The 25,830-nt window shown below is 40.4% G+C and overlaps 1 protein-coding gene across 1 annotated transcript in view; it reads right to left on the reverse strand.

Moving 5' to 3' along the window:
- LOC133513719 (leucine-rich repeat and fibronectin type-III domain-containing protein 2) overlaps positions 1-25,830 on the reverse strand; it is a 117,155-nt gene that overhangs the window by 84,238 nt on the left and 7,087 nt on the right. The window contains exon 2 of the mRNA XM_061844748.1: positions 12,620-12,707. The gene's annotated coding sequence lies outside the window, so the exon portion shown is untranslated. The remainder of the gene's footprint in view (positions 1-12,619; positions 12,708-25,830) is intronic.

Below are 25,830 nucleotides of genomic sequence, written 5' to 3' on the forward strand. Positions count from 1 at the left end.
CAGCTGAGGCTTGCAAAATCAGTGGCGCTCAGCTTTTTAACTTTTACAGAATAGCTTACGTGTTGTCATCTGTCCCGTTTTTGTTTTTTCCATCAATCTATTTTCTGATCAGCTTATCCTCAGAAGGGTCACAGGGAGTGCTTGAGCCTATCCCAGCTGGCAACGGGCAGGAGGCAGGGTACACTCTGAACTGGTTGCAAGCCAATCACAGGGCACATGAAGTCAGACAACAGTCAAACTCACAATCACACCTAGGGGCAATTTAGATTGTCCAATTAATGTTCCATTTTTTTGTGATGTGGGAGGAAATCAAGAGTGCCCAGAAAAAACCCACTCAGGCATGGGGAGAACAAGCAAACTCTGCGAGGCAGATGCCTTAAGCAGTCGTCGACCATGCCACCTTCGGGAAACCCTACACAGGCATTGGGGAAACATGAAAGCGCCACAAAGGCAGGGACAGGATTTCAAACCCAGTTCTGAGAACTGTGAGGCAGATGCTTTAACCAGTCGTCGACCATCCCACCTTCGTATAAACATAATAACCCATCCAGCCGTTTTCTTTGCCGCTTATCCTCATGAGGGTCACGGGGAGTTCTGAAGCCTGTCCCAGCTGTCAATGGGCAGGAGGGGGGATACACCCTGAACTGGTTGCCAGCCAATTGCAGGGCACATAGAGACAAACAGACGCACTCACAATTACACCTAGGGGCAATTTAGAGTATCCAATTAATGTTGCATGTTTTTGGGATGTGGGAGGAAACCGGAGTGCCCGAAGAAAACCCGCACAGGGAAAACATGGAAAGTCCACACAGGCAGGGCCGGGATCGAACCCAGGACCTCAGAACCGTGAGGCCAACGCTTTACCAGCTGATCCACCGTGCCGCACAAAACATAATAATAATCATAATACATATTTTTATTTAGAAGTTTCTCAGAGGTCTCTTCAACATTGTTTCTTTTGCAAAGGCTCAGCCACAGGAACTCTAATTTGTTTTGAGGGATGATGCATGCCCTCCCTCTCTGTTCTGACCTCCTGAAGCCATTTCCTCACTGCTAAGTGGGCCGTCATCAAAGGATATTCAATTACTGAATCCTCTGAGCAAGCAGAGCAGTGGCAGTAAATGCTTCTGGCATTCTAAGTCAACTGGCAAGGAGAATTCTGCATCACAATAATCCTTTGCCCTGACAAGGTGATAAAGAAAAAAAAAATAAAGTGGAAGTACTCCACCATCTCAAGGCCAGAGGGGCGTTAATTAATAATGGACCACATGACATTGTTACAAACTGACTGAAGCATAATCAAGCATCCACTTGACTTGAAAAGAGTAATGCCTTTTGTACTCTGATTTCAGTGTCAGTAATATTTGTACTGCCATCACTTCCTATTTATATAAATTAGTGAAATCAGGCATGTCATTTACAACGTTATGTGAAGGCAATTACCAAGGAAAAGCTATGTCAAGGCCTATAATTTATCATCAAAGAATACAGATACAGTAATCCTCTACCACATCATGGGTCTTGCCATATTATAGATTTTTATTACAGTTGGTACTTTGTCTTCTATATACTGTTCGTTAATATTTGGTGATTCATCAGTCCTTCTTCCTTTCAATATGTTGTGTTTAGGCCTGCCAGGAGAAACTTTTTACTTTCCCCAAAACTTTCACGTTGAATTATAGTACTGTATAGTTGTTTTATAATCAAACAAACAAACAAACAAAAAAAGACATATTTTACCTCTTAGCTCACTAGCTAGTTAGCTCACAGGCTATCGAACTTAATAAAGTCAACATTCCTTGGTGTCCCAAGTGTGTGCATCTACGGAGCAAAGCCATTCCACCATTGGCTCGCTGTGCAATGAAAGGTGTGCTGTTACCAGAAAGAAAAGTATGAAGTCCAACACCCCCCCCCCCACTATAAAATATCTACCACTACTCCTTGCAGTTAGCTAACTTTGCCTAAACTTTGAAAATGTATCTTCCATGGATTCCACAAGTTAAATATTTTAGCCATCCACCCATTAATCTTCTCCACCGCTTCCCCTCACTACGGTTGTGGGTGTACTGTAGAAAAAGCACAATTCACACTCACATTTAAACCAAAGGAAAATTTAAGTTTCAGTGAACTTGACATGCATGAACACTGACAAATTTTTGCATCCAATTTTCCTCTTCGACTAATTAGTTGACAGAAATTAGTGTTGGGCCATAATTCTTTCTCATATTTGTAATTATTTCTCTGTAATTCTTCTGATTGGTTTGTTACTATTGCTGATTTTATTGCATTTTTTTTCTCCTCATGTGCTTGAAACAGGAACCACTTGACAATTGCTACGAGTCACAGTGCAAACAGAGACTGCACCCTAAAAGGAGGTTAGGGAGATTAGGTGCCTTGGTCATTTACTACCACCTCATCAACAACGATATTTTCAGGATTTTTTTTCATTTTTTTTCATGTCGTACTCAAATGGCAACCTAAAACTTCCAATGCCCAGACATGTTAGAATTAAAAACTGAAGATTCTATTTGTAGAAAAATTTAAATAGAGCTCTCGCGCAAGCGGGTCGAGCCCATTTTGGGGGTATTAAGGTATCTCTAAAATTAAGTGAGAGAAAAAACATTTATGCGGTATGTCCTTTTTATGCAACAGAAAGGCAAAAAACACTACTTTGTTTAAACAATATTTTCACGTCAAAATAAGGTTGATGCCCAGAAAAAGCATGTTTTACTGCTTCTCTTGTACTGTATTACATTTTACAATTGTCTCTATTTGTGTTTGTCTGATGAGTGAGGGTAAATGCTTCATTATATTTACTAAAAAATAAATTGCACACAGCATCTGTACATTATTGTATATACAAGAACACTAACTCAACAGCGAATGTCATTAGTTATGACTAAAAAAAATGGTTGTGGTAGCAATATCAAATCTGATTATCGTGGTTAGGGTTAGGGTGATGGAACAAAATGAATGAAAACTTTGGTGTATTAATTTTAACTCATTTAGCAAAAATTCTTATGATTGCCTGAGTAGATCAGTTAGAGAAGGACCAAATTTACATAATTATTATGGATTAATGGTTGATTCAATCTGAAAATGTTTGTTCAGCGATGAATACGCACTCAAAAGCAACATTGAATATACTGTTCAACAAATCTTGTGCGTCACTCATTACTTATCAGACGAAAAAATATTAATACATATGCCACTACATTTGTAACCTGGGACAAAAATAGTTCTGGCTATCACATGAGAAGCACAACAGGGCCAACACAAAAAGGAGAAATAACACCTTTGATTAAAGTGCTGACATTCAGTGTCACGTGAAGCAGGAAATAAGCAGGACAAATTGAAAAAGCTCACTGGTGGTGCGCACATTTCTCAACACACCACATGGACCTGCAAAACATTCTTGATGACTCGGGGATTGAAATTTAACTGGATCTGAACTTTCATGCCCAGGAATTTTCCATCTGTCGTGATGACAGTTTTGGGACGTGTTCATGAAAGGAGATTGCAGTACGGAGTCATGGATTTTAGCATCCAGATATTTTCTGATAAAAGCTCAGTTAAACGAGGCACAAAAAGGCAGCACATAATATTCCCAGTCATATCAGACACTTTTCGTATATTATGCAAAATGTTTGTATATTATGGATTTTTTGTGGCTGCCTCCTTTGGTTAAATTTGACTGGGTTGATGTGATTGGCTAATCATTTTTATGTTTTCCACATTTTCAACAGATCACATCTTCGAAAGCCCTCTCTGTCTCCAGAACAAATAAAATATCCCTACTTTGCTCAGAGAAACTGGTGGCATATCTATTTTCACAACAGTGAGTCTCGTGCTTATTTTCTCCGGCTGCAGATTGTAGGTTGTTTCTCTCTTGGAATTAAAGTTATATTTGGCACTCAACAATACAACCAAAGTTTTGTATTTTACAGAGACCGTGCCAGCATGTTGAAACATGTCATGTCCAGCAATAGTTATTCCAAGAGATTAGCATATCAAATAAGTTAATGTTTCCTCCCTTTCATGCAAGACTGACTGCAAACAAAAGGGGTAATAAAAAATGTCAGCTAAATACAGCACCCACACACACTTCTAGTGACCTGGTCTCCAAAGACCTATTTTCTTGTATATACAGTATATGGTATACAGCTGTAGAGTGTTGGCCTCACAGTTCCGAGGACCGAGGATCAAATCCCCACCTGTGCGGAGTTTGCATGTTCTCCGCGTGCCTGCATGGGTTTTCTCCGGGCACTCCAGTTTCCTCTAACATCCCCAACACATGCATTAATTGGAGACTCTAAATTGCCCCTAAGTGTGATTGTGAGAGCAACTGTTGTTTGTCTCCACGTGCCCTCGAAATGGCAGTTCAGGTTGTACCCTGCCTCCTGCCCATTGACAGCTGGGGTTGGCTCCAGCACTCCCGCAACCCTTCTGAGGATAAGCAGGGACAAAAATGGATGGATGGATGAATAATGTACCCTATGCAAATACAGACAGAACCCAGATGACAAGATGATGCCAATGGTTCTGCACCTGCATATGACTGACAATTTTCGCCTCTTCCACACTGGGGATGTCAAGCAATTTTGCACAAAGTGTGCATTTTTTTTGTTATTATTGTTATTCATTTTGGAACCTCTTTGTATAAGGAATTTATGGGCTTGTCATCAGAGAACTTACAGTATATCTATCCATTATGAAGTTACATCAATGATAATACAAGTGTCAGGTCAGTTCACACGTCCAAGTCATCCATTAAAGTCAATCATGGATTATTTTTTGTGCCAGGAAGTGACTCAGCGGTTTAATTGCCAATTTTTGTTGTTTTCTTCACATTGAGTTCAATCTTCTTGTCACTGTGGTAAAAATAAAATCTTAAGCAAATCTTAAGGAGTTATCTTTTTGCCAATTCTATCGCTTCATTTTTTACCTCAATTCCTCAACACCATCCCAGCCATCAAAGGTTTCCTAATCACCATATAAAGTAAATTATTAAATTAATTTGAGTTCACTATTTTCTGTCTTCAAATTACTTCAAGTTGAATTATCAAAAAATCAAAAGTCATGTTTGCTCATGTAATGTAACAGCTCAGAGTGCTGAGCATTAATTTGGAACATTGTAACTGCAGGGACAACTGCTGTGCATTATCACCTGATAATGTACATTGAGGGAATTTTCTGAGCCAATCAAAACTTCATTATTATCATCTCATTATATCTATTTCCCAAGACCATGGTAAAATACTGTTTGCTCTCAAACAACCATTGTAGATGCACTTTCAAGCAACTCTTAAAAAAGATGCATAGATTATTTAAAATTGTTTTTATATTATATATTATATAATATTTACAATATTTTTTCCATAAATAGTCAACAGTTTTCATGTTTTTCCAGATTTTGAAATGTATTCAATAAAAACAGACTTTTCCATACGTTTTATACGTGCCTAGGAAAGTCGTAAGCACTGTACAAAGTACCACATTTATAAATCTCACATGAAACTGGTTTGGATGGAAAGCGTTATAAATTAATGAAATAGGATGTTACAACAATTTGAGCACTTCAATGTTAATATTATGCAAATTCCAACTTGTGGAGGGACTGGTTGGAGAGATCCTGGACTCCCTTCATCATCTGCATGGACCGCAGGAATCTGGCCTACCTCCGCTCTGCTAAGTGTCTGAACTCCCGTCAAGTTTGTTGTTCCTCGCCAACTCAAATTCACCTTCTCCTTTCACCACGTGTCTCTTAACAACAAGCCGGATGCCCTCTCTCACCTCCATTCACCTCGCTCAAGCTTTTTGGAACCTGATCCCATCCTTCCCCTCCCGCTTTGTTGGAGCTGTCACTTGGGAGAGTGAACGGCTTGTTAAGAAACTTCAGAAGAGCCATCCAGACCACAAGATTGGACATCAAGTCTCTTTGTGTCCAATCCCTCATCAAAAACTGTATAGACACTGTGATTGTAAATGGATGGATCCAGGTTTTCCCCAATCAGAAACCCTGGATGACACAAGAGACTAAATCACTCCTGAGACATCGAAACGCCGCCTTCAAGTCAGGGGACAAGCCACAGTCGAGTGCCGCTAGAGCCGACTTAAAGAGGGGAATCAGAGTGGCCAAGGGGGCCTACAAAAGAAATATCGAGGAGTCCTTCACAGAAAACAACTCCAAAAAAATGCGGGAGGGATTACAACAGATCACAAACTATAACAGTAAGAACAAGATGTATGCCGGACACACAGACGCCTCACTGGCAGAGAAACTAAACCATTTCTTTGCCCGTTTTGAGATGGACAGCTCAAACCCAGGCTCATCACAACCACCTGCCACAAGCAGCACACTGACGCTTCAAGAGCATGAAGTGAGAGGTGTGCTCAGGACTGTAAATACCAGGAAGGCTGCTGGCCCAGACGGCGTGCCGGGAAAGGTACTGAAAGCCTAGGCTGATCAGCTGACGGGTGTTTTCACCAAAATCTTCAACAGATCCCTGCAACAATCAACCATTCCAAACGCGTCCTCCTTGGCCTATCTCCTTCCATCTGCTGCTGGATTAAAGACTTCCTCACAAACCGTCCACAGTTTGTCAGACTTGGCCCACACATCTCTTCCTCAATCACCCTCAGTACCAGGTCCCCCCAAGGCTGTGTGTACTGAGCCCTCTGCTATACTCTCTGTACAAATATGACTGCATACCAGCCCGTCCTAGCAACCTCATTATCAAGTTTGCTGATGACACCACCGTGATCGGGCTCATCTCAGAAGGAGATGAGTCTGCCTACAGAGACGAGATCGGTAAATTGTCAAAGTGGTGTTCTGCAAACAACCTTACACCACAAAGACGAAGGAAATCATCCTGGACTTCCGGAAGTGCGGCGTCGACCTGGTCCCACTGTTCATCAATGGGGAGTGTGTGGAGAGGGTCCACTCCTTAAAATTTCTGGGAGTCTACATCACGGACAAACTCACCTCGACTGTAAATACCACTGCAGTGTTGAAAAAGGCCCAGCAGTTCCTGAGAGTGCTCAAGAAGAACAAATTGGAAGCTAAGCTGCTGCAGGCCTTCTACAGAACCACTGTGGAGAGCATCCTCACTTACTGCATCACAGTGTGGTAAGATGGATGCACAGCAGCGGACAGGAAAGATCTGCAAAGAGTGGTTACCAGCGCCCAGAAGATCACTGCCTGCTGTCTGCCCTCCCTAGAGGACATTGCCAACTCCCGCTATCACTGCAGAGCAACTAATATTGTAAAGAACTCTTCACATCCTCGTCATAACCTGTATAACCTGTTGCCCTCTGGCAGGCGGTATAGGTCCCACAAAACATGGACAACCAGATTCAAGGACAGCTTTTTCTCCAGAGCCATCAACTTCTTAACAGCAATGTAATGTAATATTTTTCAACCGCACTTTTGTGCATTTATTTATTTATTTAGTCTAGCAATGACTGGGCCTTGATGTTTTATCTATTGTTTTTTTTACCTGAGATGTTCTTCGATTTTTATTATATTTTATTGCACCTTATGGAGAAGCACTCGTCATTTCATTGTATGCACAGCATATAATGACAGTAAATGTTTTTTATTGATTGATTGATTGAATTCTGCCTGCTCTCCGGTGCTTCAGTGAGGCTCTAAACAGCTCTAAACTCACCTGCTATCCCAAAATCAGAAGAACCCTAGAGTTCCTGAAAAAACACTTTGGTGGGCCATCCTGGGTAAAGTCACGTGGAGTTTGTCCTCACCTTCTCTGTCTGTGCCTGAGGTCTGGTGCGCCCCTTATACATCTCGAGTCACCCCAGGTCTCACATTGCCCTGGATTTCTCACCATTACAGAAGTGTGTTCACTATCTGCACCTTCCCAAGTTACCTTCTTCTCTCGAGACCTTGTGCTCCAAGGAATACCCATGGACATTGTCTCTGACCGATCCTTCCCAGTTTCCGCATGTGGAAGGAGTTTTTGTAAGTAGGTGGGTTCAGAAGCCAGCTTTTCCTCAGGGTACCATCTACAGCCCACTTTTGCCCATTCCATCTGACCAATTTTGGTTGATAAATATATTATAACATAATAATATATATATTGGCCTATCTCCTTCCATCTGCTGCTGCAATGGTCAGATGGAGTGGGCATATCAAAATCCGGAGTCTGCATTTCGCTGTGTTACTGCACCCAATCTAGCCTCCTGAAGCTCCCATGGTTCGAATAAGCCCATAACTCTCTCAATGGCACTGATCCTGTGGTGACTCCTTTGGTGAGGGAGCACCTTTGATCCATCTGGCAATATGTAGGAGAATTGGGGGAGCTCTTTCATTCAGCCAAAAAGAACAAGCAGTTTGCTGATCGGCATCGTAAATCCACACAACACTTTATAGGGTCTTTTCCCATCACCAAGATCAACAAACCCACATCCGTACAGTTAAACTTATCCCAGTCTCTCAAGATCCATCCCACATTTCATGTGTATTTGCTCAAGACACCAGCGTTCTCAGTCCCCCGACACGTCGACGATCATCCTGCCTTCTCAGTATCATGCATCCTGGATGTATGGCCCCAGGGACAGGGTTTTCAGTTCTACATGAACTGCAAAGGTTCGGGCCGGAGGAACGTTCATGGATTTCGAGTAATCACTCTGGATGACTTGGTCATTACGCCAGCGGGAGTCCGTTGAAGGTGGTTACTGTGATGATCAACACTTTGAGCTTCCTCTGCAGAGAATGGGCGGTGCTTTGTTCCTCTTTCCCTCCCTCTTTATCACTGATAACCTCCTCACTTGCACATATTGTTTCTATTAGCATTTATCACAGTTTTGAGTTAAGCCTGGCCATCCCAGTAGTCCATTGCCCGAGTATTCCCACACCTCCATGGTACACTGGCCGACTCTCAGCCTCAACTTCTGTCTTACTCTGCTTTTGGGGGCAAGAGCTTTGGTTACCAACCATAATAAAAAATGTCAAGATAAACAGACAACAAATGCATAACACAGTTGGGATACCAACGATTCATTACAAATGTGGTTAAAGCTGCAAGACTTGCTCCAGCACGGACAACACATGACCAGTGTGATAGCACATTCCCGTCAGACCAATTAACAGTTTTGAAATTTCTTATTAGCCAATTACTCTGTGATTATCATAGTGTAAAAGTAAAGCTGTCAAAATATGACCCCAGTTTTCTCAAGTCATGTCTGTTTCACATGACCATCTCATCACAACTTCCCTGTACTGTGTTACTTGCAATGATTCTCATTTGATTCCACATATCACTGATATGCCATGGCGCACACAAACCCAAGCAAAGAAATCATAACACATTCATCATCTATGTAGCTAATGTCCTTATAATTAAATATGCCAACTGCAGCGCTTCCCTGTAAATAGTTGCATCAGGACACCATTTTAATAATGGCATTTTGCTTCATAACCCTAACATTACACAATTATATAATTTCTATTGCCAGTCGGCTATTTCTATTTTTCCATGCTGGGCTTCATGGTGCAGTGAGCATAATTGCCAGTATTCTGTGAAGGTCACAATCGGCTTGCACTTCTTTTGCAATTAACCCAGTTTCTTTGCTAAAATGCAATCTGTGGGGACGCAATTAAAATATGTGCTCCTCCCACTGTAGAGCGTTCACAGGAGTTTAAAAAAAATGGGCAGTTTTCTGATACTTTCTCTGCATCCACCAAAATGAAAAAACAAAACAAAAAACAAGTGGTGGTAAAAAAAAATGTACATGAGAAGATGACATGGAAAACGCACAAAAGTGAGCAGAGTGATCTGTCAAATGTTTCTTCAGAAGTTGTGTTATTTACCATTTCACTATGTGTTTATCAACAAGGTATTTAATACTACAATAAATGTAAAGGACTTGGGGAGATTTAATTATGGGTGCCATTAATGTAGCACCTCAACGATCCAAATGTCATGGTAACAATGAGTCACAGTCCTGAAACATTGAATACCTCTACCTTATCATCACAGCATGCAGATCCAGTCATCCTCCACTACATCACAGTTCTTGCTTCACGGTTCCGCTATACTGCAGATATTTATAGAATTGTTACTCTTTAATCTTTTCAACTGTTTGACCAATATTTTTGTGTTGTCCATTGCTCTTGCACACTCTCAATATGTAATGTGTTTGGGCTTGCCATATTAGCAATTTTTTAAGAACAATATATTTTCCACAAAACTTTCAAAATAAACCGTAGTATAATTGCTGTTTTGATGCCACTTTACGCACTTACTTTCTAAATGAAGATTTTCCATCTTACACGTCTTACAAGGAATAGTTCCTATCGACAAAATGTCTCATTCTTTATTCTTGTTGCTATGTTCCTGGTTCTTTGTTCTGAATGCCATACCAACTGTGTTTCTTGTGTATTTTTACACACTTGGCCAATAAAGCTCATTCTGATTTTGATATGAACCTCAGTTATGATTTCTTGAGTTCACATTATTCTGATAACATAAGGCATTATTTTGTGCATTTTCACTTAAACATCTAGCATTTTGACACAATATTAATGGCTGTGCATTTACGAGTTCATACCAGCTTACTAGGAATAAGACAAATATTCAGTGCATGATGACAAGTTTTGTAAATATTCAATTTGTTCAACCTAAAATGAACAAATCTCAAGAGAAAAATCTATTTCCTTCCTCTTTCTTCACCAACACCATTCCCTGTTTGGATGCGTGATGATCCATTTTACTTATTACTTTCTGGCCAAATTTGCCACATTTTTCATTTTTTTTCACAGTTTTGCCCCTTACAGATGAACCGATTGCCCATGTGTCACACTGACACTACATATGACACTACAAAGAGCAAAAAGCACCCTGTACTGCATGTATCATCATGGTTGCGTTACTGTGGTTACTGTCCTTCTCACGGCTAAAAAAAATAAAAATAAAACAAGCCATACGTTCTACTGTAATCACAATTAAAAGAGATAGTCCACTGCTTGCAGCGCTATCATTGTGTTAGTATAGTCTAACGTAAGGGCCCTGAGTTGCACTGTTAAATTCACCTCTGCCTCTCAAGTTCCACGACGTGACATCATACTTGGTGGTGATAAAGATCGAAGAGAACAAACGGGTACTGGCCTTACATTGCACAAGAAGTGGTACCGCACTTTTGCCATTTCTTTTTTTTCCACGGTCATCTCAAGTCACATTTTAGAACTGCTTTCTTCCATCTCCTCAATCAACCACTTTAATTCCACATCTACACATTGGCAACATAAGCGCGTTGTGTCACATACGCCACTACATGCTTCCATCTTCGCAACCATCTCTGTGGCAAAGCTGATTTGTAATTTTGCTTTTGAATGTGTTTTATGATCTTCATTTTGACCCCAAAATGCAATGCAAAATTGATTCAGCCAATGTACGCATACGTATGTTAGCAATGTTTTGCATCATGGATGAAGACTCTTTTTACATCTCTGATCATTTTTGTGTCTACTACACACATCAAAAGAGTATACAGTATATAGGACTTCATGATTATGGGCAAAATAATAATTGTGATAATTTTGATCAATATTATAAAAACTGTAATTAGTCATAATTATTCTTCATGTGAGGGAAATATCTATTTTTGATTGAACTGCTATCCAACACACAATATTTAGCAGATTTCAGTGTAAAATGATTCTTCAAACAAGAATAAATGTTGGATAATAATAATAAAAAAAAATAAATGTAAGCCTTTTTTTTTTTTACTTTACCAAGGGCCAACTGAATAAATATGCTATTACAAAGTCCAATAAAAAAAAATTGCAACTCAAAGGAAGCAAATACAGTCAACGCATAAAATGCAACAAAATTAAGCTCAGGCCGTACTGCCTGGGACCTTTTCCTTTCTCCCTTCTCTTCTTTTTTTCTTCTTGCTCTTTTTCCTCCTAATCTCCCTGTTCCCCTTTTGGACCAAACCAGCCAAACAATCCGGAGATCGACCAGCCTGTCTAAGTTCTGCTTCATGGAACGTAAATCTACTTTTTACTAATACTAAAAGTACAGATTAGTGCATATTTGGGTTTGGACAAATGAGAACAGGAACCCTCAGCTATATGACTTGTCATCCCATGCTCTTTCCAATCTCAAATCACAAGTAAGTGTCCTTTGCCAATGTTCATGTGCCTTTCGTTTTTTTTTTCTTTTTTTTTTGCCCTGCATTGATTCCCCGTAGATTGCAATGTTAGAGCTCATTAAATTGTGTAAAAAAAAAAAAAAAAAAGATAGCTGTGTCATTTGTGTATGTTTGACAAAAGATCTCTGGTTATCTAGAACTCTTTTGTAAGTCACATAGCAACCTACAAATTCATGACTGATGATTAAAGGTGTCTCCTCACTTTGTCTTGAAGTTTTATACTTCTAAATAGTGACCTGGTACCCCTTTATGAGACAAATTGGTTTGATTTTCACATGTGAATTAGACTAACCTGGAAACGAATGTCAGCGTATACTGTCCATATCTTTTTCTAAATTAATTACATTTTTATTTAATCCCCATAAACAGTACTCTCTCTCTCCCTCTCTCTTTCTCTCTCTCTCTCTCTCTTTTACTGTATTTTTGTATGTGTGCGCACACTGACCTTGAATTCCCACTGTGGACAGAAAACAAGTCTCTCCTCTCTGTGCACTTAGGAAGAAGTCAACCACCTCATCAGTTCACACGCTAACCTGCAAGAACACATCGAAGAGAGGAGAACAGGAGAGAGTGAGAAATGGTCAGAGTGTCACATCTAATCCTCTTCATTTTGGAGAGAATGCAGGGTATGGATGTTCGACCCATGGCTGAAGACTGCAGTTAGATCTCCTTCTCTCAGGTAGCATTATGTTGAAAGAGATGGGCTTGTTCATGTGGATAAAGTCAGTATTTGTAGTATGTCTACAAGCAATGAAATTTTGAAGGACCAATAAAATCAGGGTGCACACACACAGCAACGCACACACACACACACACACACACACACACACACACACACACACACACACACATACACACATACACATATATTTAAATAAATAAATAAATAAATATATTGGGTTTTTCACAAGGGTCAAAGGGAGTGCTGGAGCCTATCCCAGCTCTCAACAGATAGGAGGCGGGGTAGACCCTGAATTGGTTGCCAGCCAAACACAGGGCACATCGAGACAAACACTCGCACTCACAATCACACGTAGGGACAATTTTGAGTGTCCAATTAATGTTGCATGTTTTTGGGATGTGGGAGGAAACTGGAGTGCCCAGAGAAAGTGGGAGAACATACAAACTCCACACAGGTGGGGAACCAGTTCAGGGTGTACACCCACCTCCTGCCCGCCTCCCCTGGTATCCAGCTTGGATAGGCTCCAGCACTCCATGCAACCCTTGTGAGGATAAGCCTCTAAGAAAATGGATGGAAATATCTATACACACACACATGTATACACAAACATATATATATATATATAGAGAGAGAGAGATTAGAAACCTGTTGCAGAGAAAACAGGCAGAGAACCAAAAAAAAAAGCAGACCATTTATGACCCAATTATGGAAATTGGGCATGGTTGTTGGAGTGATGCCAGTATGCGTCTGACTAATGAATAGAATAACCTTGAGCAAGGCACGCAACCATCGACTGATGGAGGCCATTTACATTCCTCCTGCTGTGCCTGTGTACATACCGAATCCACTAATTAAATTTCCTCTTTAGGCACACTTGTTTTGGCACGCGTTTTGATCCCACCCATGCATTTTATCTCATTATATTGTGTCAAATACTGTGAGTGTAATAAGTTTAGCAATTTTTTTAGAGTATTAACTTGAGCATCTTAACAAGTCATCCCTACCTTAAAATTGAGTTGCACTACTTCAGATCCAAGCCAAGGTTCTATCCTGATGACATTAGCATTATTTTGTCGCTACAATATAATTTTTGAAAATCACAGTAATAAGGAAAATTAGGATTACTGAAATTAGACTTCATACACCAAATATACACAGAACATACACAGTAGAACACGAGCCTATTTACACGGCAGGCCTGTAACGATATATACAGCAAAAGAAAATAATCTCACTCTGTGAGAAAGTCAACAACTCTCTTCAAGCCAATTTGGAAGCATAAAGCTCAATATAATAAATGAGGGCAACAATTTTAGTTACATGTTTTTTTAGACAGGTGCCTGCAGTGTGCACCCCATAGTCACTGCTGAGCTTCACTTGTAAAGCTGTAGCAATTATTGCATGACACCACCATCCATTGCTGTTCTCCTGGATATTCATAATTTATGACACATCCTTGTTTTTGCCTCTAGGGACCTGAATGCTATTATCCTACTCAAAAGAAATCTGAATCGGCAGCTGCAATCTCAGTGGTTTCTTTGAAGCCCACTTTCTTCAAGTGCTCTTCTGCAGTTGCATTAATGCATCAAACTGCATGAGCTGACAATTGCTGAGTTGGGACATCACCAGTTATCTTTTCACGTTGCAACTGTGAGGCTTCGACAGAAAACTGCCAAATAAACAATGTGCTTGAGGATGTTGAGAGAAAAGTACAGAAAGGTCAGAAGCAGTTACATTGTGTCTTTGGAGATCTATAGAAAGTGTATGACACACTAGCCAAAAGGAAATTTGATATTATTGCATGTGGAATTCTGGAGTGGCATAGATGTTAGAAAAATACAGGACATGTATGAAGACAGGAGAGATAATGAGTATATTACTAGAAAGCTGAGGAGGATGGAGCTGCCAGGCAAGAGAGCTAAAGGAAGACCTAAGAGAGGGTTGATGATGGCTATAGTGAGGAAAGACATGAGAACAGTTGCTGTTAGAGAGGAGAATGCAGGAGGGGAGGCTTACATGGAAAAGGATGACATGCTGTGGGGACCCCTAACAGGATGATTTGGAATGAAAAGAAGTGCTAAGTTATTTTTTTAAACTGAGACCATGTTTATCAAACATTAATTGCAACTGACCTATTAAATTGTTCATTACAGTTTAAGACTCATTTTCTGATGATTGCACATATAGTTATTGGTACAGCAACAAACCCTTATCTTTCCACTGTTTACTGTCTCCAAGAGATTGTTGCTGCGTGGCTCAATCATGAAGACCAGCAGTTGATAAAACGGATGTTTATACTATACTGCATATTATTTCTTTAACCATCTTATTTCTATCAGCTTGATTTTCCTGCAATAACCAATTCAACACATTTTCCTGTTTTATCAAGTTTACTGTCTAGAACAAATATTATCACCTTCCTCAGATATTTTGTGGTTATTTTCAGACACCAAAAAACTGAACCAAATCATCTTTTGTTCTACTTATCCTCAACAGGGTCACAGGTGTCCTGGAGCCTCTCCCTTCTATTTTCCGGGAAGAGCCGGGGTACATCCTGAACTGATCGCCAGCCACTCGCATGGCACAGAGAAACCAAAATTTGCACTCACATTCACACCTACAGGCAATTTAGAGGGGCAATTTAACCTAGCCTGCACGTTTTTGAGATGTGAAAATGCCCGGAGAAAACCCAAGCAGGCGCGGAGAGAACAGGCAAATGCCACACAAGCAGGGCCAAGATTTGAATCCCAGTTTTTAGAACTGGGAGACAGATGTGCTTACTAGTCGTCCACCCTTCCACCACTGAACCTAATTTGTCCATCCATTTTCAAAACCGTTTAACTGTTTAACGTGTTGTGGGAGTGCTGGAACTTATCCCAACTATCAACAGGCAGGAGGTGAGGTGTACCCTGAAGTGGTTGCCAGCCAATCGCAGGGCAGATAGAGACAAACAACAATAATCACTATCCCACATCAGGGCAATTTAGAATGTCCAATTGATGCATGGCGGCACCCTGGAAAAGCTGGAAAATGTTGGCTTCACAGTTCTGAGGACCCCGGTTCAATCCCGGCCCTCCCTGTGCAGAATTTGTGTGTTATCTCCGTGCCTGCGTGGGTTTTCTCCGGGCATTCTGGTTTCCTCCCACATCCCAAAAACATGCAACATTAATTGGACACTCTAAATTGCCCCTAGGTGTGTGGCTGTTTGTCTCTGTGCCCTGTGATTGGCTGGCAACCAGTTGAGGGTGTACCCTGCCTCCTGCTTGTTGACAGCTGGGATAGGCTCCAGCACTCCTGCGACCCTTGTGAGGATAAGCGGCTAAGAAAATAGATGGATGTTTTTGGGATGTGGGAGGAACCTTAGTGCACGGATAAAACAGGCACAGGAGAACATATAAACTCCACAAAGGATTTGAATCCTGGATCCTCAGAACTTTGAGGCCAACACTGCAACCAGTTGTTCCACCATGCGGCCCACTGAACCTAATAATAAATATAATTATCATTAATTGCATTTGACAAGGAGAATTGCTATTCAACTGTAATGTAAATGAATGCGACCAAGTACAGGGATATCCTGGATAAAAACCTTCTCTAGAGTGCTCAGTACCTCAGACTGGGCCAAAGGTTCCCCTTCCAACAAGACAATGACCTGAGGCACAAAGCTCAAATAATGGAGTGGCTTCAGAACAACTCTCTGACTGTTCTTGAAAGGCCTAGCCAGAGCCCAGAGTTAAACCTAATTGAGCAGCTCTGGAGTGACCTGAGAATGGCTGTGAACCAAAGTTCACGATCCGACCTGACTGAACTGCAGAGAATGTGCAAGGAGGAATGGCTGAGGATCCCCAAATCCAGGTGTGAAAAACGTTGCATCATTCCCAAAAAGACTCATGGCATTATTAACTCAAAAGGATGCTTCTACTAACATTGAGCAAAGGGTGTCAATGGTTATGGTTGTCTGATATTTCAGTTTTTTTTTTTTTTTTTTATAAACCTGCCCAAAATTCAACAATTCAATTTTTTTGTCTTCATGGGGCGCTGTGTGCATATTAATGAGGAAAAACAGTGACCTTAAATGATTTTGCCAAATGGGTCCAATATAGCAAAGAGTGAAACTTTTAAGGGGTCTGTACTTTCTGAACTTTACTATACTTTCCGTACCCGCTGTATATGTTTATTCGTTTCGGTACAAAGTGACATTACCATCATAAACGTTTTAACCGTTTTTTTTTCCCCCCAGATGATATTGCGAGCCTAAGAAAACTGCTTATTTTGACACCTTGGTCAACGACAAATTAAATATTTAATTGTCTGAGTCAGCTGGGATAGGTTTGAATTTCCTGTAACCCCAAACAGGATAGAATGCGCTGTGATGGTCGCGGCTTGTTTTGGTAGAAATTATTTTCATGCAAGAGTAAAGTAAACACAGCTGACCGCAATTTCTGCCAAGTACCTGCAATTTGATCACAAAATAATCATTTTTCACCAATTTGCTATCAGTGTTGCACCACCTGAGGGGGTCATATTTGCTGGACACAGCAATGCAGCAAATCATGTGTATCCATCCCTAAAATCCTTGTTGGCTGAGTAGAACTGCTTTTACACCTTGATATCCTACTGTGTGTTTTGATGTCGGACAGCACCTTGGCATCACAAAACCGTGCTTATCTCTTGTCTTGTTTCCATTATTACACGAGTGATCACTTCAGTATCTAAAACCATTCCCAGTTCTGCATGAGAAATTGAGGGCTTTGAGAAATAGCAATTAGCAATAACCCCTTTGATTGGTCAGGAGTACTTACTATTTTAAGCAACAGGATCCTGGTCAAACAATCCCGGAAATACCCGCCAAAAATGTGTACAAACTCTTACCATAAGATTCCATATCTGGTTGTTCAGTGTGATTGTTGTGACAGATTACTGACTACTAATGCTCTGTCAGAGTATGTATTGTCTATATTATGTACAGTGCCATGAAAAAGTATTGATTTCTCCTGAAAATCTTATCAGATTCAGAATCAGCTTTATTGGCCAAGTGTGTAAAAACACAAGGAATTTTTCTCCGGTATTCAGTGCTGCCCTGGTACGACATTATATTTTGGCATACAGTAGTTTCCTCACTTTAATATTTAAGATCATAAAACAAATGTAAATATAAGACAAATATAACAAAAGTGGACTTAAAATGCTTTAAATGGTGATTTTATTTATTAATGGGAAAAAATAACTAGTCAGTTTCCAAAGGTGTAAAACTGTAATGGTCTCTATACCAACTAATTTGTTAGGCCAACTTTAGCAGCGACAACTGAAATCAAACATTTTCTACAACTGGCAATGCCTCAAATGCATGTAGAGATATTTTGCATAATTGTCTAAATCGAATTTGAATTGTTTGAATCCCTTGTTCGCACATTTTAAACAGATTAAAGTCTGGACTTTGACCAGCTCACCCCAAAACTTTCAATTTGTTTTTTTAAGAAATTGACTTTCTGGCATTTTCTGGATCATTATTCTGCTGCAGAACCCAAGGGTTCTTCAGTTTGAGGTCAGAAACTTGATGGCTTCCCATTGACCTTCAGAGAATTCTTTCAAAGAGCAGAATTCATGGTCCTATTAATCACAGCAAGTTATCCAGATCCTGAAGGAGAAAAACAACCCAAAACTATCACACTACCACAACCATATTTAACTGTTTGTATGACATCCTTCTTTTGAAATGCTGTGCTACATTTATGCCAGATGTAATGAGACAACATCCAAAAAGGTCAACTTCCATTTTGTCAGTCCATATAATATGCTCCCAAAAGTATTGGGAATCAATCAGATGTTTGTTTGTGTTTTCTTGCAAAAATACTATGAGCCTTAATGTTATTTTTGATTCACCTTGGCCTTGCCATGTATGTTATTGTTGTGTCATAAATACTGACTTTACATGACGCAAGGGAGGACAGCACTTATTTAGAAGTTGCCTCCTGGATGATTCATTCATTTTTTCAGAGTAATATTTGTAGGCCAGCCATTCTTAGGAATGTTCACCACGATTCCCTATCCTTTATGGAAGGATTATGGCTCTCCCTGCGATTTTCTGGAATCCAAAAGCTATAGAAATGGGTTTTTAGAACCCTTTCCAGACCGTGAGATGTCAATCACTTTATTTCTTGACTGTTCTAGATTGTGTCATTTTGTTGCAGTTTTTTTTAGCTTTTTTATCTGACTTGGTTTAGTCAGGACAGCGTCTTTTTAAGTGATTTATTGATTTATCAGTTATGGACGTAGTTGGGCTCAGGTGTGATCAGTTCAGGTTATTTTTTTCACACATAGCCTGGGAACTTTGAATATATATATATATATATATATATATTAATATGTTCTTATATAACTTTGAATATATATATATATATATATATATATATATATATATGTTTTCTTTAATAAATGAAATCGTAATTTAAAAACTGAATTTTAAATTCACCTGAGTTATATTTGTCTGATAATTATATTAGCTTGATGATCTTAAACAATAAAGTGGGGAAATTATGAGAATTTGAAAAGCCGCCCAACACTTTTTTTATGGTACTCTACATTGAAGGACATGTAATGCAAAAAAAGCAAATACCTGTCAAAAAATGTGATGAATGTGTAAAAGTCAAAACAAATATATACATTCACGCACACACATACATATATACAATAATTACATACAGCTGAGCCACTTAAACACAAACATTGTGCCCCATATCTAAGATTTAGATCATCAATATATGCGGATCACTATACCACTATATCACTATGTTGAGTTGAAATGGGCTTTAAACCACTGCTGGTATTAACAGCTAAATGAAAAAGTCACAGCATGCATTCAAAACAACACAAGCAACATGATGGAAGTTGGTGCTGAGCACAAGGAAAGAAAGCCAGGTCTATTTTTACACTTCCATTCCCATTTGCCTCTGAATCGTTCTACTGCAGCTTTACAACATCAACAATGAGTTAACATTTGTATAGATTTTCATTTTTATCACAACGTCACCTGCATTTCACCATAGTTCTATACACCAGTGATTTTTGGCACACACCGTTCTCTCTTAGTTTGACAAAAAATAAAAGTGCTGTTTCAGATGACCAAATGTTACACCCTAGAATGTGCCAAAGACACTTTGTCAGCAAAGACTTTACCAACAATGGTCTTTGTATTTTGTCATTACTGTAGTTCCTTGCAAAATGGACAGCATCTGCATGTTTAACACGTAGACATTCAAAATCATTAAGGGTTAGGTGAAGTCCTTTTTGTGGGACAATTTTTGCATTTGAATCCTTCTCCCTATTCTCCACATTGACGCAGAGACAGATTTTAATACACTCCACCAAGTCTGCACAAAATGCAGTTTGATAAAGATGTATGGCATGCTTAATGTGATTCCCATTTTCTTCTTGCCAGCCTTAGCTTCCAAAAAAGAAATGCCGCTATAAGGATCATACATACTACAGAACTGGGGTGTGTTTAAGTGTACAGATAGCTCCAATGGGTGCAAACGTGCTAATGGTTTAATGCATGGTTCTTCCACAAGCCTAAGCAGAAAGGTCACGTCAATGATGCAAAGCATTGAGCCATTCATGATGTAATTTAACACTCCTTCTTAATGTTTTATATGAGACCCAGGGGAATCTCAGGAGCAGAATTACATTAGATCAAATTTGCCCATGACTTAATTATCCATTAAGGTAGATGATGTTTCTGTTAAAAAATAGCATACGAATGACCCTGTGGCAATAGTTCAGTTTTACTGACTGGCCATTGGGATCAGAGGTCTGACTGATCAAATTCCTCTGCTGACCAAAAAATAGCAGTTGAGACACATTGTTGAAGAGGTCCCAGACTGCTTTCAGAAAACTGTTGTGGTTCCTTTTTAACACAGCACCAATGAGTCTTAACTCTTTATTGGTGTCAGAAGCTGACCGGTTTGAATTAACTTGAACAACCAAAATAACTTGGACAACCAAAATTGAAACAAGTGATTGTTACCGTTATATGTGTAATTTACTTATAACATGATTTCCGAGTGAGCTGAATAGTCATTAGCGTTTTTTTTACCTAAAATGGTAATTTCTAGTTTGATAATGCTAATTGGCGATCCGATCCCCGGCTACAAAAACTAGGTCTCGGGACAAGGAATGTCACCTTTTCGGCAGGAAACGAGGCCAAGTTGGTGTGTGAGGTCAAGAAGTTCCGACTAGATATAGTTGGACTTGCCTCTGCACAATGCTTGGGCCCTTGCACCACTCCTCTTGGGAGGGATTGGACTATGTTCCATTCTGGATTTGCACACGGGGAGAGACCCCGAACAGGTGTGGGTATACTTATTGCCCCCCGGCTCAGGGCCTGTACGTTGGGGATTACCCCTGTGAATGAGAGGGTAGCCTCCCTCTGCCTGCAGGTAGGGTGATGGGTCCTGACTGTTGTTTGTGCTTATGCACCAAACAGCAGTTCAGAGTACCCACCCTTTTTGGAGTCCTTAGAGGGAGCACAGGAGGGTGCCCCCTCTGGGGACTCTGTCATTCTACTGGGGGACTTCAATGCCCACGTGGGCAATGACAATAAGACCTGGAAGGCTGTGATTCGGAAAAGCGGTAGAAAATGGATGGGTGGATGGATGGATGGATGGATGGATGGATGAAAAGCTGTCCGTGTTTTTGTTTGTCTGGTCTCTCACCTCGAACCTGATTTCCTTGGGTGACCCAAACAGAGCCAAAAAGTCCTGATAACTTCATGGGGATACATAAATCCCTTCATCATGGCAAAGTGACCTGTCCAAGAAGAGGATGCTTATGTAGTCCAACTCAATTTAAATCACAACTACAATGCGTCATCATAAAAAGAGCAAAAACTAGATTAAAAACTTTTCCTTCGAGAACTGTTTCTATTGGCTCTTCCACAAATGGATTTAAAAACCATGCCATCTTTTCTGGCAAGTTAACAGACCAGATTCCAGTCATACGAAAAGTGCACAGCTTAGCATCACCATGTTGGCTTATTGTCACTCTCCACGTGAGGTTTAAGTCACGTGTCTAGCGCTCCGTATTAAGCTAATTCAAGGCTTTACTGAGTGACAGGCTGGAAATCCAAATCTTAAGAGCACTACATGGTAGACAGGTGAATCTTTTTTCTGATGCCTTACAAAGGGTTCCCTCAGCCCTCACATCACAGGTATACTGTAACTTATATAGGGAGGAAGGTATGTCGATAAATAGAAGGCTCAATACAATACATAGATACATAGATCTCTGAAGTCAACCAAGCTTCTTATCACAACTGCTCTGTTCTGAAAAATGTTCATAAATCTACAGTTGAATGTTTATCTTGAGAAGTAACCCAAACCACACATTTTTTTATGTGCTTTGCAAAGACTGTAAATCTGCCATTCTTAGTATAACAGCAGTGTGTCCTCAGGCTGCTGATATTATACTCTACTTTCCTTTTGAAGGCCAGAAAACGGTACCATTAGGCTTCAGGGTGCACAAACACACCTACACACACACACACACCTACACACACACACACGCACACAAAATAAATAAAAATAAAAAATAAAAAAAAATATATATATATATAATACTGGTAGCTAGTAATAAAACCTTGTTTGTAACAAAATGTGTTTGGGGGGCACGGGTTGCAGTTTACAAACTTCGTCTTCTCCTGTATCCAGTACATGCATGCATGTCTATACCCAAATAGCAAGCAGGGAGCTTTGTCCATACATCCCAAGCTGCTCAACGGTTTCACTGCCATCCTAGCCCATTTATATTAAGAAGCTAGAGAGTGGTGTCCTGTTTCCAACAATAGTGGCCTCGTTTCGACAACCAAAATCGACACAGATGAGCACTTGGTTCCTGCTTGAGGTGATGGTGAATTTGCAAAAGGGACAAATAAAAAGTGTGTGGTCCATCAGGTTTTACAGATGGAGTTATCTTTATCTTCATTTCAAGTGTTTAGTTTTTTAGATTCTCCCTGTTTTGTTCAGTACACCCCAGTGATCTTGTCATTTTATCATAAAGAGATTTAAAAATTATACAGTATGTGATGTTAAATTGGTTGAATTGCTTCAAAAGGATTTCCATCCATTTTCTGAGAAAAAACCCCACACAGGGCCGGGGAGAACAAGCAAAGTCCACATAGTTGGGGCCAGGGTTTAAACCTCGGTCCTCAGAACTGTGAGGCCGTAACAGGTAGCACCACCATGCCGCTCAAAAGGATTAAGCAGTGTTCATTATTTTCAGACATTCAGAATACTAAAGCAACTGATGTTTAAATTTCACAACCTGAGAGCTTGCAAATGTGTTTTTGAATAGCTACAAGGGAAGTTAGGAATCAACTAATTTGGTACTGACAGATTCAAGTACACAAGAGATGACTTGGTAACACTCAGAGAGTCTTCCCCAGCCTCTTTTTCAACAAATTCATAAAGTTTTTTTTCTACCTGAATTGCTCACCGGAACAGCGACTGCAACAGTGTCTGTGGTCTGCAGAACGTGGAGGCGGCGATGCGAGCTAAGATCCAAATCAGACTTTGCAGGACAGGACACAGATTGGCGCTCCCGTCAATTCACCTTGTGAATATACACTGCCTTCCCAACAAAATAAATGAGCTTCAGCTCCTGATAAGGACCTGCAAAGACTTCAGACGTTCCACCACCCTGTGCTGAGACCTGGGTTTGTGAACATATTACTGATAGAGCTATAAGTCTACCCGGCTTCCATATGCACCGAGTGGATTGTATCGCAGAGCTGGTGGGGAAATCAAAAGGAAGTGGGATATGCTTCTACGTCAATGAAAAATGGTGCACGGACATCACACAACTCAACAGACGCTATAGAATCGCTGTTCTTGAACTGTAAGCCATTTTAATCGTCACGTTCACCTCTTTCATCCTTGTTGGTGTCAACATTCTGCCCCAAGCTAGCATGCATGCGGCACTGCTAATGAACAAGTAAACAAAATTGAGGAAAAAAAACCCCGCTAAACTCAGCCTCCATTATATTAAGGTTTGACAAAGTTAAACTCAACCACGCACTTCCTAAATACAGGGAGCACATAGACTGTTCGACCAGGGAAAACAATACTTTAGTTTACTGCTATACCACAGTAAATAACATCGTGCCAATCCCTCTGCTGCTCTTCTGATCACTATGTAATCTACTTAATACCTACATACAGGCAAGAACTTAAGTATGAGAAGCCTTTGGTAAAATCAGTGAAAAAGTGGATAAACGAGGCAAAGTTAAAACTTTAAAGCTGTTTCGACTCCACAGAAGGGAGTGTCTAAAAATTCAGTAATCAGCCAAGACAAATGTAGAGATGCTGTGACAGCGTAAATCAGTTTATGGGAGCAAATGGTTCCCAACAAAAATGTCCAGATTCAATAACAACAAGCTGGGGTTCACTCCAAACTTTGGCAGCTTCTCCCGGCTAAAGAGGGTGCATATCGTAGTGGGGGATAGAGACCTATACAACCAGTCTAGAAACTAGCTGACTAAAGAAATTAACATCCCAAAGTGGGTTTATGCTGTCGTATTCAACAAGTATGTCGCATTTGGGCAACTTGTCATGACCAAGACTTGGCCACTGCCAAGAGGGGCGTGGTCACGCCACTGCTCTGGGTGGTGACACCTGTCAGCGTTCACAGCTGTTTCACATTGGGACTGTAATTAGACTGGCATTTAAGTTGGAGTTTTTGTCATGGGCATTTGCCAGTTCATTGCCTTGGGTTAGTGAGTTGCATTCACTGCCTGTAGGACTCTCCACTTCAACACGCAAGTTAGAGTAACCCTAGTCAGAGCGATTCTGTGCCCTTTAGTTTGATCCTGTCTTCTTGAGTTTGTTGGTTTGCCCCAGAGTCATCGGACCTTGGTGCATGCCTTTTGGATCCCGCCTAGCCTAGCATTTCTGTACCTATGCCTTGTCGGAGTGCTATACCGTGCATGACCCAGTTTCCGGAATAAATTACATTGAACATTTTGTCTCTGCCTCTAAGTCCTGCAACTGTGTCCGCCCCCGTACCGGAGGTTCGTGACACAACTCCAACTACCGGAGACAAATTCCTTGTGTGTTGTTTATATATTCGATCAAAAAGCTGATTCTGATTCTGATGATATTTGGCTTTGCTTGACACTGTCACAGAAACATGTATTTATCAATGTAGTAATAGTTTTGTTCTATTTAAAGCAGAAAAACAGATAAAAGCAAGCAGTTTTACACTTCTTGAAACCAAGAAAAATTTAATAAAAAGTGAAACTGTCTCATTATTACAACAAAATATTTTTTTAAATTTGGATGATGAATTGGCTGAGGTCCTATGAATCTAAATCAAGCTGATTACACTTTAGAAGTAACTGCACTATTTCTACAATGTATGTGTCACGAACGAGGCTCGAGGGCGGACCCAAATGCACGACTCCAGAGGTAAGCAGGTAGTGTACAGAAAGCCTTTATTCGGTCCGTGGTCAATGACCAGCGAGTCAGTCAGGAAAAACACCAGTATCAGAAGAAGCAGGCTTACTAGGATGGTCAGGGAACAGGCGAGGGTCGGTACACGGTAGGTCAGGTATACGGGAGTCCGGGAATGAGGCATGAGAATCAACGATCTGGCAGAGGACTAGTTGTCCCCCGTGTCCTATAAGTACCGGGTGTAATCAGCCGAAAAGGGGTGCAGGTGTGTGCCGACTAATTGGCTGGCTACGCCCAGCCTGGGGAGGATGCCAGGGGCATGACAGTAGGTAGTTTAGAAAAAAAGACCAAACCTCCTCGAAATCAATTTAAAGCAACAAGAGTTACACTTTATAACAATAAATTACACCAAATTTCCCCATAAAAATCATTGAGATTTGTGAGATATAGTAACACTTGAAAAAATAACAATGATAACAATAAAGCATCTTCTTCTTCTTTTCCTTTCGGCTTGTCCCGTTAGGGGTTGCC

Source organism: Syngnathoides biaculeatus, chromosome 15 (assembly GCF_019802595.1).
Source record: "Syngnathoides biaculeatus isolate LvHL_M chromosome 15, ASM1980259v1, whole genome shotgun sequence".
Classification (NCBI taxonomy): domain Eukaryota; kingdom Metazoa; phylum Chordata; class Actinopteri; order Syngnathiformes; family Syngnathidae; genus Syngnathoides; species Syngnathoides biaculeatus.